This window comes from Mauremys mutica, chromosome 3 (assembly GCF_020497125.1).
Source record: "Mauremys mutica isolate MM-2020 ecotype Southern chromosome 3, ASM2049712v1, whole genome shotgun sequence".
In the NCBI taxonomy this organism is placed as follows: Eukaryota; Metazoa; Chordata; order Testudines; family Geoemydidae; genus Mauremys; species Mauremys mutica.
In genome coordinates, this window is record NC_059074.1 from 134,695,863 (window position 1) to 134,709,527 (window position 13,665).

The 13,665-nt window shown below is 43.4% G+C and overlaps 1 protein-coding gene across 1 annotated transcript in view; it reads left to right on the forward strand.

Annotated features, from left to right (window-relative positions):
- The window catches only part of ACTN2 (actinin alpha 2), a 125,032-nt gene that overhangs the window by 1,707 nt on the left and 109,660 nt on the right, over positions 1-13,665 (forward strand). The window lies entirely within an intron of this gene.

Sequence of the window (13,665 nt, forward strand, 5' to 3'; positions counted from 1 at the left end):
CAGGGGTGCGCAAACTTTTTGGCCTGAAGGCCACATCGGGGTTTCCCAAACTGTATGGAGGGCCGGGTAGGGAAGGCTGTGCCTCCCCAAACAGCCTGGTCTCCGCCCCCTCCCATTTCCTGCCCCCGCACTGCCCCCCTCAGAACCTCCAACCCATCCAACTCCCCTGCTCCTTGCCCCCTGACTACCCCCTCCCAGGACCCCACTCCCACCCAACCCCACCCCCTGCTCCCTGTCCCCTGACTGCCCTGACCCCCTATCCACACCCCTGCCTTCTGACAGGTCCCCCGGGACTCCCACGCCTATCCAACCCCCCCTGTCCCCTGACTGCCCCCTGGGACCTCCTGCCCCTTATCCAACCCCCCACTCCCCGCCTCCTTACCATGCCGCTCAGAGCAGCAGGACTGGCAGCTGCCCTGCCCGGCCGGAGCCAGCCCCGCCGCCCAGAGCACTGGCGGCATGGTGAGCTGTGCCTGCAGGGGAGGGGAGACAGTGCGGGAGGAGCCGGGGGGAGCTCAAGGGTCGGGTAGGATGGTCCCACGCCATAGTTTGCCCACCTCTGCGCTAAAGGGATTGTAACCTCTTTAGTGTCTATCATGTTTCTTCTCATTTTTTGTGGTTACTGAAATATGCAGAAGTTTTTTAGAAAGCAAGAGTGCATGTTAACTATTGTGCATGTTTGAATTAATTTATGTATCATTGGTATGATAACTGAATTGTAAGCTGATCCACGTTCTCGAGTAATGGATTGAACTGGTAAATTTCTTGCAAGATAAGGTAAACATCCGGTTGAAGAATATATTTTGTTTTGCCACTGATTGTGCTATGTATAAGTATCTAAAATGTTGGCGATGTTTTTTTTTGTATCCCGTTGCATATAGATTAGCTTTGAATGACAAATTTATTGTTCTTAGTTGGCACACATCTGTTATCTCCTGGACACTAGTCAAGTAGAAGATTCCACTTGCAGTCACTGAAACAATATATAAATTACAGCAATTAAAGGGAAAGAGGTGAAAAATGTAACTTTACTATGTAGTTTAAGTTTTTTATAATATAACATTTCAGGTTTCTCGTTTTTTCTGCCCTCTGTACCCAAAACCATATTTCACCCCACTAGTAAACCAGTAGGTCACGTGTTCACAACATATGGCTCAGCAGCAGATCTCATATGGTACAGCTGTCCATTCCTAGGGCACAGCTGTTTGAGCTTCTATTTACTACTGAGCCAACCAGTTGCCAGATATTTTGAAGGGTTAGGATGAACCACAGTTCTTTCCATGAAAGAGAAATAGTGTTCTCCATATCTATAGGTGCTAAATATAAATAATGGTCCTTCTTGTCAGACTGGTTATTCAAGTCATTACCATCCCTCATTCCTTCAACTGCTGTAGTCTCTGTCTGATTCCTCAGACTTTTCCATAACTGGTCAGCAGAGAGATTGGGCTAGAAGTGCAGCATAGGCGATACTGCCTGCTCCAACATATTTCATTCTTGAAGGTCCTATGGTTAATTTTGAGTCGCTAAGGAGAGAGGCTCTCTACTTTTGAATCAGGCAGCTTCCTGATTAATGTTTGGGTCTAGAAGGGGTGTCATTAAGAACACAGAAGAGAGAAATTCTTTGCCCAAATTTTAGGTACCTGGATTCACCACGGCCTGCAGGAGCCCAGAGCTGCAATTGTAGTGAAAGTCCAGTTCAGCACTGGGCTGGAACACACTCAATACAAACAGAATTTAGGGGGAATTTAGAGGTGAAGCTACAGCAAGTCTCTGCTGAGCATATGCAAACTGTCATCCCCTCCTCCTGCAAGCCTCATAACTTGGCCAAATTTAGACTGGTTTTCACAGAGGCAGCAAGAGGCACATCCCTGGTACAAAGGCCACCCCGGCCAAATTTCATGTTCCTGCTCCAAAGAATGGAACTCTAGAGTTTTCCAAAGAGAAGCTTACTAAATATTTTTTTAGTAAGGGCAAAGCAGCGTATCTTTCGCTAGCCTCATTCTTGGAAATGGCTAACCTGTTTTAGCTGAAATTTTTTGGAAAAAAAAATTGAAACAGAGAGACACCCAGCATGTAGAATTTCAGCCCATGTGTTTAAAGTTTAGCAAAGTCGTAAGCAACTGAAAACAGGGCCTTTTAATGGTAAATGTTGGGCAACTTTCATAATAGGTGGTGCTACCTTAATCAATGTGTTCATCGAATTTCAAGCAATGTGCTGTGGGGAAAGCAGTAGTTACAGATACCCTCTCTAGATTAATTTGCTGAAACAATCTTTCATAGAATCATAGAATCTCAGGGTTGGAAGGGACCTCAGGAGGTCATCTAGTCCAACCCCCTGCTCAAAGCAGGACCAAACCCAACTAAATCATCCCAGCCAGGGCTTTGTCAAGCCTGACCTTAAAAACCTCTAAGGAAGGAGATTCCACCACCTCCCTAGGTAACCCATTCCAGTTCTTTACCACCCTACTAGTGAAAAAGTTTTTCCTAATATCCAACCTAAACCTCTCCCTCTGCAACTTGAGACCATTACTCCTTGTTCTGTCATCTTCTACCACTGAGAACAGTTTAGATCCATCCTCTTTGGAACCCCCTTTCAGGTAGTTGAAAGCAACTATCAAATCCCCCCTCATTCTTCTCTTCTGCAGACTAAACAATCCCAGTTCCCTCAGCCTCTCCTCATAAGTCATGTGCTCCATCCCCCTAATCATTTTTGTTGCCCTCCGCTGGACTTTCTCCAATTTATCCACATCCTTCTTGTAGTGTGGGGCCCAAAACTGGACACAGTACTCCAAATGAGGCCTCACCAGTGCTGAGTAGAGGGGAATGATCACATCCCTCGATCTGCTGGAAATGCCCCTACTTATACAACCCAAAATGCCATTAGCCTTCTTGGCAACAAGGGCACACTGTTGACTCATATTCAGCTTTTCGTCCACCGTAACCCCTAGGTCCTTTTCTGCAGAACTGCTGCCCAGCCATTCGGTCCCTAGTCTGTAGCAGTGCAGAATTCCAGAATATTGGCTGGTAGCTTCAGCTTTGCCTGACTAATGTGTAAACATGTTGGTAGATAAACTTCATGGAATAAACCAGCTATTCTTCAAGCATGTCCCCACCATGCTCTGGAAGAATGGGCAGCTTATCAGCAAGGTGACTAGGGATGGAGAAATTTAGTCACTCGACATTTCATAACATGGAACAAGAAGCTGAAGCTGTTTGTCCTAGCTCTGTCCTATCATGGAGAGCAGAACAAATACCAATTAAGGTGTCAGTCCTGCAACCTTCGTATACACGAATAGTCCCACTGAATGAGTGTCAATAGGGATTATCCATGTGAGTAAGGGTTGCAGATTCAGATTTCAAGGCCAAGATTTTCATTAATGACTCGATTCTGTGTGCCCCAAATTTTGGGTGCTCAGCTTGACTCCTAAAATGAGTCTGATTTTCTGAAAGCATAGAGCACCCACCCTGTGAAAATCAAGCCCTTTTAAGATGCCTCAGATTGCACACTCAGAATCACTAGTTACTTTTGAATATCTTTGCTTACAATTTTTAATGTTTAGGTATCATCCACAGTGCAAATTTAACAGATTAATCATAAATATAGTAACCCAATTGAATATGTAGTACATAGTAAATAAAATATACTTTTATATTAGTTTATGTCCTATTTGTGCAATTTCCCCCCACGCTTTATTAATTTTTAGATATTAGCAGTAAGACATCTAAGAACATAGAAACAACGTCTATATTCTGTGATAAATCATATCCAATATATACATTCCCTCCTATATTTCAAGAGATATTATGATCCCTTTTCCACTACTCACACATTTGTTCACTTTTGAAAAGACTATTTAAACAAAACTAACAAACAAACAAAAAAAACCATGGGAAGGCCAACAGAAGACTACATTTAAAGTTAATACCTTTCTTAGGATTAAATTTTTTCTGACAGCTATGGTATTAATTCCCACTGTAAGATTTGTATTCATGAATAATTTGTACCTGGCCTTAACCCATGCTTTATCCATGTAAACTTTAAACAAATATACTCAGTGCTTTGCACTTCCAAAATGCTTTACAAATATTAACCCTTACAACATTTCTTGATGGGAGCAAAAATGACCCCTTTACTTCAGTGAGTAAAGAGACCATGGTATGATCGTAATTCCCCATCTCAGTTCAGAAATGTGTTCTGCAGTTTGCTCATATATATGTGAAGAACCTGAAAGCCCCAGGGATAGGCTCACAATTGTCATGTTAGGTATCAGATCTTGGGTCAACTGATAGGAACTATTGTCCATCTGGACATTAAAATCACCTAAAACAAAGAGTCTGATCAGTAAAAAGCCTCAGGCAGCTCAGATATGAAATCTGAGGAGACCTGCATATTACTGCTATTCCCAATGTAACCCTATGTCATGTCCCACAGATAAGAGACCAGATTTATGATTGGTGTAACCTCACTGAAGTTAGTGCATTTACACTCAGGATAAATTTGATCCAAAGTGAACAAACCACTTCCTACAGCTGAAATTATATACAAATAATATATTCTCGCCAATAAAGGACCAGATGACTAATGCAGACAGGGCTTGGTTTTACAAGCAAAGTCAAGAGCCTCCTGCATGAATGGATTATAGTTGGGGATAGTGAACGTATTAGCTACCACACTTGCACTGGACAGCATGAAGGGCAATATGAGGTGTCAGCTGATGCCCACTGCTCCTGAGATGGGAACATGAATAAAACTAGTGGGATTGATAATTACTGGGCAGACAGCCACCTCCTGACTCATCTTCCCTTGCTTATCAAAAGAGATATTGGAGAACTCGAGCCCTGAGAAATTTTATCCCCCATGTCACAGGAGGATTGCTTAGTTCTCTCCACTGACTATTAAAAGGATACAGCTGAGTGTCCAAGTAAAGTTCTCCAAGGCGGAGTGTTAGAGAAGCATCTTTGGACAACAGCATCTTGTACTACATACATGTTCCAAAGAGAAAATAAAACCTCATGCCTCCAAATGCTTGATAAATGATTCAAATTCAACCCTCTGTAACTCAGTTGACTTTGGTGGCATTTACCCAAGGTGAATTTGACCCATTAACTGATCCTCACATCATCCGTGTGGAATATGTAAGAAGTAGTCATATCCATTTTGGATTTACAAGGCAAGTTATCTTCTCATTTACTTCAGTGAGGTTGCATTGGTATATCAGAGAGAATTTGGATCAGAGATGTCACAGCTTGGCTAAGGTCACTGAGGGATTCAGTATAAGAGCTGGGTTTAGAACTCAGTAGTGTCTAATTTCCAGCATCTCCCCCCACACCCGCTTCTAACCTCTAGATCACACTGCAATAATTCCAAGTCCAGCCCTCTGGTACTTATCATCTTAGTTATTGTCTGGGAATTCTGTTTTAGTCAGTTTTTGTTGCCAGTTTATTCTAGGTATAGCCAAGTTTATGGAATTGTTCATGTCCTTGTTACCCGATACACGTGCCTGTTCTCTTTGTTCAGCAATACCCAAACCATTGCTAAACAATATAGCACATCTTTGAAACTATTCTGGTTAAATCGGGTACAGCCCATAATATAGCTCATAGATGGATTTGTTTAGCTGCTGACATTCCTGAAATCCATGTTCTATGGGCCTATTACAGGTTTTAGCATTGCACTAGAACTGTAATTTCTTCCTTACTTAATATCTATGTGAGATATTAAGTAAGCCAGATACAGGAACACAGCCAAAGTTCTGAGAACACATGTCTGTTCTTCTGAAAGTTTGTAATAGGCTATTCTATACCCTACTCCTGCCCCATGCATTCTCATCACTGAATCATTTTTAAAATCCTGGATCTGTCTGACCATTTTTTCCAATCTTATGCCAGCACTATTTGTAGTTTCCCACCTGTCATCATGTGTATTACATTGTAACGTCTGTCTAGTGCTGCTGCAGTTCTAGTACTTTAAGAGACTAGGTATGCGGTGTATAAATTACCATATACATTTCCCAGCTTTTCCTTTGTGCATATTGGAACTATAATACCAAAGACCCTTTGACTATCACTTCACTAATTCACATCACTATTATGAGATACCTCTATAGTCACCGAGGTAGGATCCATGGAAACCAGGAGGCTGTCTCCTAGTGGAGCTAGGGATGCAGGTGTCATAGCCTCTCTTGAGTGGAATTTTAGAAGGGAGCGGAGAGAAATTTAAGAGCCGAGGTTCCTGTGGTTCATGAAAATAACAAAATTTGTCTAATCTAGGTTCTAAATTGGCAACACCCAGTCACTATTAAGGGGCCTGTCCTGTATTATATTAAATCTTTCAACATTCACAGTGCACTTTGTTTATTATTTTATTTTATTATGTATTGGAGTAGTGCATAGGCAAGTTACAAACATACAGTGAAAGAAAGTCTCTGCCCCACATTTCTCACAATCTAAATGGACATGACAAAGAGTGGGAGAATAGAAACATAATTTACCCTATTTTACAGATTGAGGAATGGATGCACAGAGAGATCACTTATTTCGGTGGAAGCAGTTAGGCCAGTACTGATCTCTTTTGAAAATCTCACTCTACCTGCTCAGTGTCACATAGTCTCAAGCAGAGCCAGATTTCCTTAGTCCCAGTCCAGAGCCTTAACCACACAACCTTCCTTCCTCTCGGTCAGAAAAGTTGGCAAAACTTGATGATGGCAGTCTCATCAGCATCTTCTCTGTACTCATAAAGCTGCTATGCTTGGTGGTATTTGTATATTCTATAAATGTTTCTTGCTGCATTTCATCCATGGTTGTGTTTCAGTGGCAGAAGAAGTTATTCCTATATATAGATTGTGAAACACTTTGGGATCCTTTGACAAGGTCAGTTGTTATGAAACCAGACATGTCTTTCAATACTCTATATTTCTTTTTTCTTTTTACTTTGAAATATGTTTTAAGTATTATAACTCCTTTTAATAAGAATAGTATCATTCATATATATCCCTGTTGTGTTGATAAATTACCTACTCTTCCTTCAAATATCATTTTTTTATTTCAAAAGTTTTTCTATTAGACTCTTTATAATCATGCTCTGTTAATTTTTCACTTTTTAAAGACACACCATCCCTGGTTATAATAATACTTGGCTTTTACATAGCTAATAACACCGTAGCTCATTAAAACTGATTTCAGAAATCAAACTGGGCCAGACTCTGCCATGAGCTTTGTAAAAGAGAGCCCCTGGGCCTGTGTACGCATACAGAAGTGTCCACCTGAATGAAGGTCAGAGCAGGATGTAGGCCTTACTTTTCAGAATATATGCTCTTTTTAATTATTATTTTGCTCAACTAAGACAATGAAACCAATTTAACATGTATTTACTGTTGTGTATTCTACTTCACCTCTTGGTTCTTCTGCACTAGCAAAATGGGGTTGCGTTTGGGTTCACAAAAATGAGGGTATGTCTACACTAGAAATGCTACAGCTACTGCTGTGCTGCTGTAGTGTAGACACCTCTCCAAGAGGTGATAGCAAGATCAATGGAAGAATTCTTCCATCGAGACAGTAGTGTCTACACTGGGACTTAGGTCAGCTTAATTACATTTTATCAGTACATGACATTTTTCACACTATTGCACAATATAGTTAAGCTGACCTAACTTTATAGTGTAGATCAGCCCTGAAGGAGAGAGACTAAATATTCCATAAAACTTTGTTCCCTTATTTATTTTTAAATTAAAATTACATATATAATATGCTACCTCTTTCTACTTATATTTGCTTTTGTCAGCCCCTTACCATTTTTAATAGAATCCAGAATTTTGGCCTAACCTACGTTGACAACATCTGCTTTAAATTAATTTAAAATAATCTTAAATTTTGTAATTTAAACTTTAAAAAAAACAAACAAACGTAGAGCTAATATTTGTCACAAGTGAAAGGCAACTGGAAACCACATCTATAATCAATGTTGAAAATAAAATGGCTTTTTGTTTTTGGTCACTGGTTCAGGCTTATATTGGCAGATGACCCAAGACTTGGGGTCACTTTAACTTTGAGGATTTCTTCTCTTACTCTTTTGTGAGTGAAATGTGAAGCCAGTGGAATTAACACTTAAGATTTTAACACACGTCATGGATTCTCCCTCTCGCTAGGATTTTTGGTATTTCCAAAGTTTTCTGTGGAATTGAGATTTTCAATTATTTTTTTAAAAAGTAGTTTCCAGCCCTTCTGGTCGCAAAGCTGTCTTTCCTTATGTGACTCATTGCAGGCCTGTCTTGCCGAGTCTGCAATTTCATCTCCATTTCACTGCAAAAGGAATGAAAATAGAGGAAAACTCACAAAAATGCCATGACATTTGTCAGAGAGAGTCATCATCGCCTTTCCTTCTGCCTCCATAGAAGCCCCTACACATAAACAGGTACGTCTACACTTACAGCAGCTTGTAGAGTAGAGAGACACTGGACACCCAGCTAGCATAGATGTAAATAGCAATGTGGATGGTAAGGCACAGCTTAGGTGAGTAGAACAGAGTGCCTACATACCTAAACCTTAGGGTATATACCCTGCTCGTCTCTCCACATGCTCAAGCAGTGCCTCCCTCCTATTTTTAGCAGTGTATGCTGCTGGACCTACCCCTGCCCCCGCCAGTGAAAGGCTCCAGCAGTGGGGAAAGGCTCTGGCTGGGGGAAGAAAGCGAGGAAAGGCTCCAGCAGCTCCCAGAGCCTTTTCTCTTTGCCTCCTCCTTGCTAATCTTTCACTGCCATGTGTAGATACACACCTGTGCCTGTGCTTGTAGTGTAGTACTCTCAGGGCCGGCTCCAGACCCCAGCGCGCCAAGCGCGCGCTTGGGGCAGCATGCCGCGGGGGGCGCTCTGCCTGTCGCCGGGAGGGCGGCAGGCGACTCCGGTGGATCTCCCGCAGGCGTGCCTGCGGAGGGTCCGCTGGTCCCGCGGCTCCGGTGGACCTCCCGCAGGCATGGAGCGGGATGCTCCACCGGAGCTGCGGGACCAGCGGACCCTCCGCAGGCACGTCTGCAGGAGGTCCACCAGAGCCGCAGGACCGGCGACCGCCAGAGCGCCCCCTGCGGCGTGCCGCCGTGCTTGGGGCAGTGAAATTCCTAGAGCCGCCCCTGAGTACTCTACACATCACCATAAGTGTAGACAAGGCATACGTGGCTCCCTAGGCTTAGTGGTAGCATGGCATGGGGAAACTCCATCTCTGTAGCAGCATCTTCTGGAAAACCATAGAGGAAATACATGGGAATGAATGATCACCCTGTCAGCACTTATTCCCAAGCGTTTTCTATTTGGGAGTTAGTACCCAGACATGAAGATGGGGGATCCAGGGTGTAGTGTTGAAGTGCTAGCTCTCTATGAAATTGTCCTTTCTCCTTGAGATGATAGTTTATGGGATTGGAAAGCCCAGGTTTTTGTTAGAGAGAGATAAGCCCTGCCCTTGGCTAGTAGATTCCTTCAAAACTCAAGTGCAAATTTAGAGGATCTTTTGTTTTCCTGTAGGATTTGTCTGAAACAGCTCTGACAGATGTGAAGTGCTCCTTTCACAATCTGGGGTGTTGACTCTGAAACATAATGAGGGTGATTTAAATGTCAACACTGTTAACTGTTTCACTGCTGACTGATTTAGCAGAAATGTATAATTAATTTCTTTGTCTAGTATATTTTGGTTAATTTTAAAGCACGATCCTTAGGAATAAGGTTACAAGGTTTACTGTTTTTAAAATTCTAACAAAAGTATAGAATAGGAGAGGATTCTGGGGGTGAGACAATGAGAAAAAGATGAAGTGAATTGAAAGGCCTAGTGAACACTGGAAGTTTCCTGGGGAATGTTGTTGATGGGGGAATGAGAAATCTCAGTGAGGTGGAAGAGGATTTTTAAAATGAGCTAAGTGAAATATGATGTCCATTTCATTTAAAATGATACAATGAGCCAGTTTGTTTAACGCTGGTGCAGGGAGGTGAAAATTGCATCTATCTCAGCAAGAACAGCCCTTGGACTGTGGGGAGGTGTGACATACTGCGGTTCAATCCAGGCCAGGGAGGAGCTATGTCATAAACAGATAGTTAAGGGTTAAGGTCTGTTTTACCTGTAAAGGGTTAACATGTAGTACCTGGTGACCACCTGACCAGAGGACCAATCAGAGATAAGATTTTTTCAAATCTCTGTGGAGGGAAGCCTTTGTCTGAGTGAGAACTGGTTTTGGATTTAACAGAAGACAGTCATGTCTCCAAGTTCTCCTGGAGTAGTTTCTACTAATTAATAGTGAGTATTAATTAGAAAGGCAAATTAGTCTTATGATTTGATTTCTATATTTGCAATTGTGTGTTTGCTAAAGGAAATGCTTTATTCCTGTTTGCTGATATTGCTTTTACTGAGAAAAGGGGGAGAGGGGATTCTCTCCAGAGATTGATAAGGTTATACCCTATGAGTGTCCAGCTTGGGCTCATAGAGATTCTGTATTTTTCTTTTTATTCTTTAATAAATTCTTTTCTTTTCTTTGGACTTGGTTAATTCCTTCCCTTGGGGAAATTCAGGGGAAGGGGAGGGGGAAGTGGGCTGCTTCCCTGTGTGTGTGAGATTCAAGGAGTTGAATCAGGGGGGAGGGGGAAGGTTCCTCCTCTGTGAATTGATCTGTGTTCCCAAGGGGGGAAACAGGGGTGTCCCGGCCCACGGAATTGACCGGGTGGTGGCAGCCGAAGGGGAGACCTACCCTAGGATTTTGGGATGGGGGGAAGACATGCGGGTCCTCACTTTGAAACCGCCCAGTTTCAAGTGAGGGTAGACTCTGACATGGTGGCAGTGGTGTTTCGGACCCAGAGAGAGAGGCAAGGCTTTTCTACCAGAGGCACTCTGAGGCAGTTTCAGGGTTAAAAGTATTTTCAGTTTTTTGCAGGGCTTTCTGTTACAAAGCCTCCTGTGCAGCGGTACTTGCGTCCATTGTGATACGAGGTACCACTCAGGATTCCTGAGGTGGGGGGAAGTGCTCGCCAAAGTACATTCCCATCCAACAGGAAAAACAGGTTTGGGGGGGGAGACAGAAACCCTCCAGCCAGGTTTTTTTTTTTCTCCCTGTGTCTTTTGAAAGGATCAGAAGACAGGAGAACACAAATCCCTGAGGAATAGACCAGATTTTTCTCAGCTGGGCTGCTGAGTACAGCAACTCAGAGCACAGGCAGTTTACAGTTTCAGCCAGGTTGGCTGGAGGCAATTTAGTTTTCCAGCAGGCTTTGTTGGAAGCATATTTTCGTTCTTGTTGCTTGGACAGGCAGCTTGAGGAAAAGGCAAGTTTCAAGCAGTTTTCAGGGTTAGGAGGAGTTTTTTTCTCTGCTGGCTATGCTGAGGAAAAACTCTTCCCTAGAGGTGTGTCCTTCCTTTGTGATATCAGGTATCACTCAGGATTCCTAAGGTGGGGGGAAGTGCTCGACAAAGTACATTCCCATCCAACAGGAAAAACAGGTTTGGGGGGGGGAGACAGAAACCCTCCAGCCAGATTTTTTTTCCCTGTGTCTTTTCAAATCCTCTGGAGCCAGGGAATACAAATCTCTGAGAGGATTTACTACACTTTTCTGCAGGTACTAAGTAGCACCAGCCGGTCAGCTGGGCTTATTAGAAAGATTGTTTTTTTGGAAACAGATTTTCAGCTGGGTTTAGCTGAGGCATAAGGTTTCTAACAGGCTGTGTTAGAAAAGGATTTTTTTCCTTCTTCTTTTCTTTTTTCTCCTTTTTTTCTTTCTGTCTGCTTAAAAACAGCTAGGAAAGAGGTGCAAGTTTTTCTAGGAGGCTTGTTAGAAAGGACCCCCACTGTGAGGTACTTAGCAAGTGCTAGAAACAGGACAAACCAGTTTTTTTGGGTCTTCTCAGTATATCAGCAAACAGCAACTACACATTTGCAAATGAAAAGGTTTTGTTTCTTTTCTATTCAGTCTCTCGGGAATAGAGAGGGTTAGGAATTGGGGAAACCAATTCCCTGACTGCAAAGGGGTGTGGCCAGCACCAAAAAGCAACACCAGCAAGCCACACATAAAATTCACTGACTGCAGAGGGGTGTGGCCAGCACCAAAAAGCAACACCAGCAAGCCACACATAAAATTCACTGACTGCAGAGGGGTGTGGCCAGCACCAGAAGGCACTGTTCCCCATCCCAAGAAATTTCCCACCTACATGGCAGGTGAGGACACTAAGGCCTTCTTCAAAAAGGTTAAAAGGACCTGCCATGGGTACAGCATCCCTGAAGACCAGTACAAGGACTGGTCAGGAAAAAGGACTTTTGCTGTCTATTACAATTATTCCATCCCCATGCTACTGGGGGAAGACTTGGCCAACCATGTGCAGCTGGCCAAGAGGGGGGGAGTGGTCACCCGCGGCCAGGCCAAACAAGCAGGCACTCCCATCCCTGTTCCTGAGCCATCCACCAGGACCCTGTCTGAGTTACCAGAGACCCAGACAGAGGTGGTGGAACCGGATCTCATGCCAACAACTACAGCAACCATAGTACATCCAGTCCCAGGACCGGAACTGGAAAAGCAACCAGCGGCAGAACCAGCGCCAGCACTGACGCCAGCGCTTGCAACTCCACCGCCAGGGGGCGCCAACGGGCCTAAACTGGCAGAAGCAGCAGACAACTCTACCCAAGAGGCTCAGCCAGAGCCTAAAATATCACCTTGTGCACCAGCGGAGAGCGGTTCACAGTCAACGGAAACAACCTCATCACCTACATCACTCCCAGAGGAACTGGTGTCTCCCGCCTCAAGGGAACAGTTCCAGACTGAGCAGGAAGCCGATGACAGCCTTAAGAAAGCTTGGGCGGCGGCACGAAGCAACCCACCGCCTCTCAGCTCTTCTACCCAATTCCAGTTTGTTGTAAAACAAGGACTTTTATATAAGGACATTCTTTCTGGTGGACACCAGGAAGGCCAGCATCCTCAAAGACAGTTGGTAGTTCCAACTAAGTACTGGGACAAGCTCTTAAGCTTGGGCCCTGACATCCCAGTGGCCATTCTGGGGTCAACAAAGCAAAAACAGGTTAAAAACATTCCTTCCACTGGGAGGGGATGGGCAAGGACGTTGCCAAGTATGTCCGCTCAAATGCATACAAAGTGTTCTTCAGTGTCAAATGTCTTGTTGTTTACATACTTAGTAGTATATGTAATAGTGCATGTGTTTTGTTTATCTGTTTATGTTACAGTGCTAGGAGGAAATCACCACCAGTAGTTCCCACTGTTGGCGATTTGGGGGGCGTGTCATAAACAGATAGTTAAGGGTTAAGGTCTGTTTTACCTGTAAAGGGTTAACATGTGGTACCTGGTGACCACCTGACCAGAGGACCAATCAGAGATAAGATTTTTTCAAATCTCTGTGGAGGGAAGCCTTTGTCTGAGTGAGAACTGGTTTTGGATTTAACAGAAGACAGTCATGTCTCCAAGTTCTCCTGGAGTAGTTTCTACTAATTAATAGTGAGTATTAATTAGAAAGGCAAATTAGTCTTATGATTTGATTTCTATATTTGCAATTGTGTGTTTGCTAAAGGAAATGCTTTATTCCTGTTTGCTGATATTGCTTTTACTGAGAAAAGGGGGAGAGGGGATTCTCTCCAGAGATTGATAAGGTTATACCCTATGAGTGTCCAGCTTGGGCTCATAGAGATTCTGTATTTTT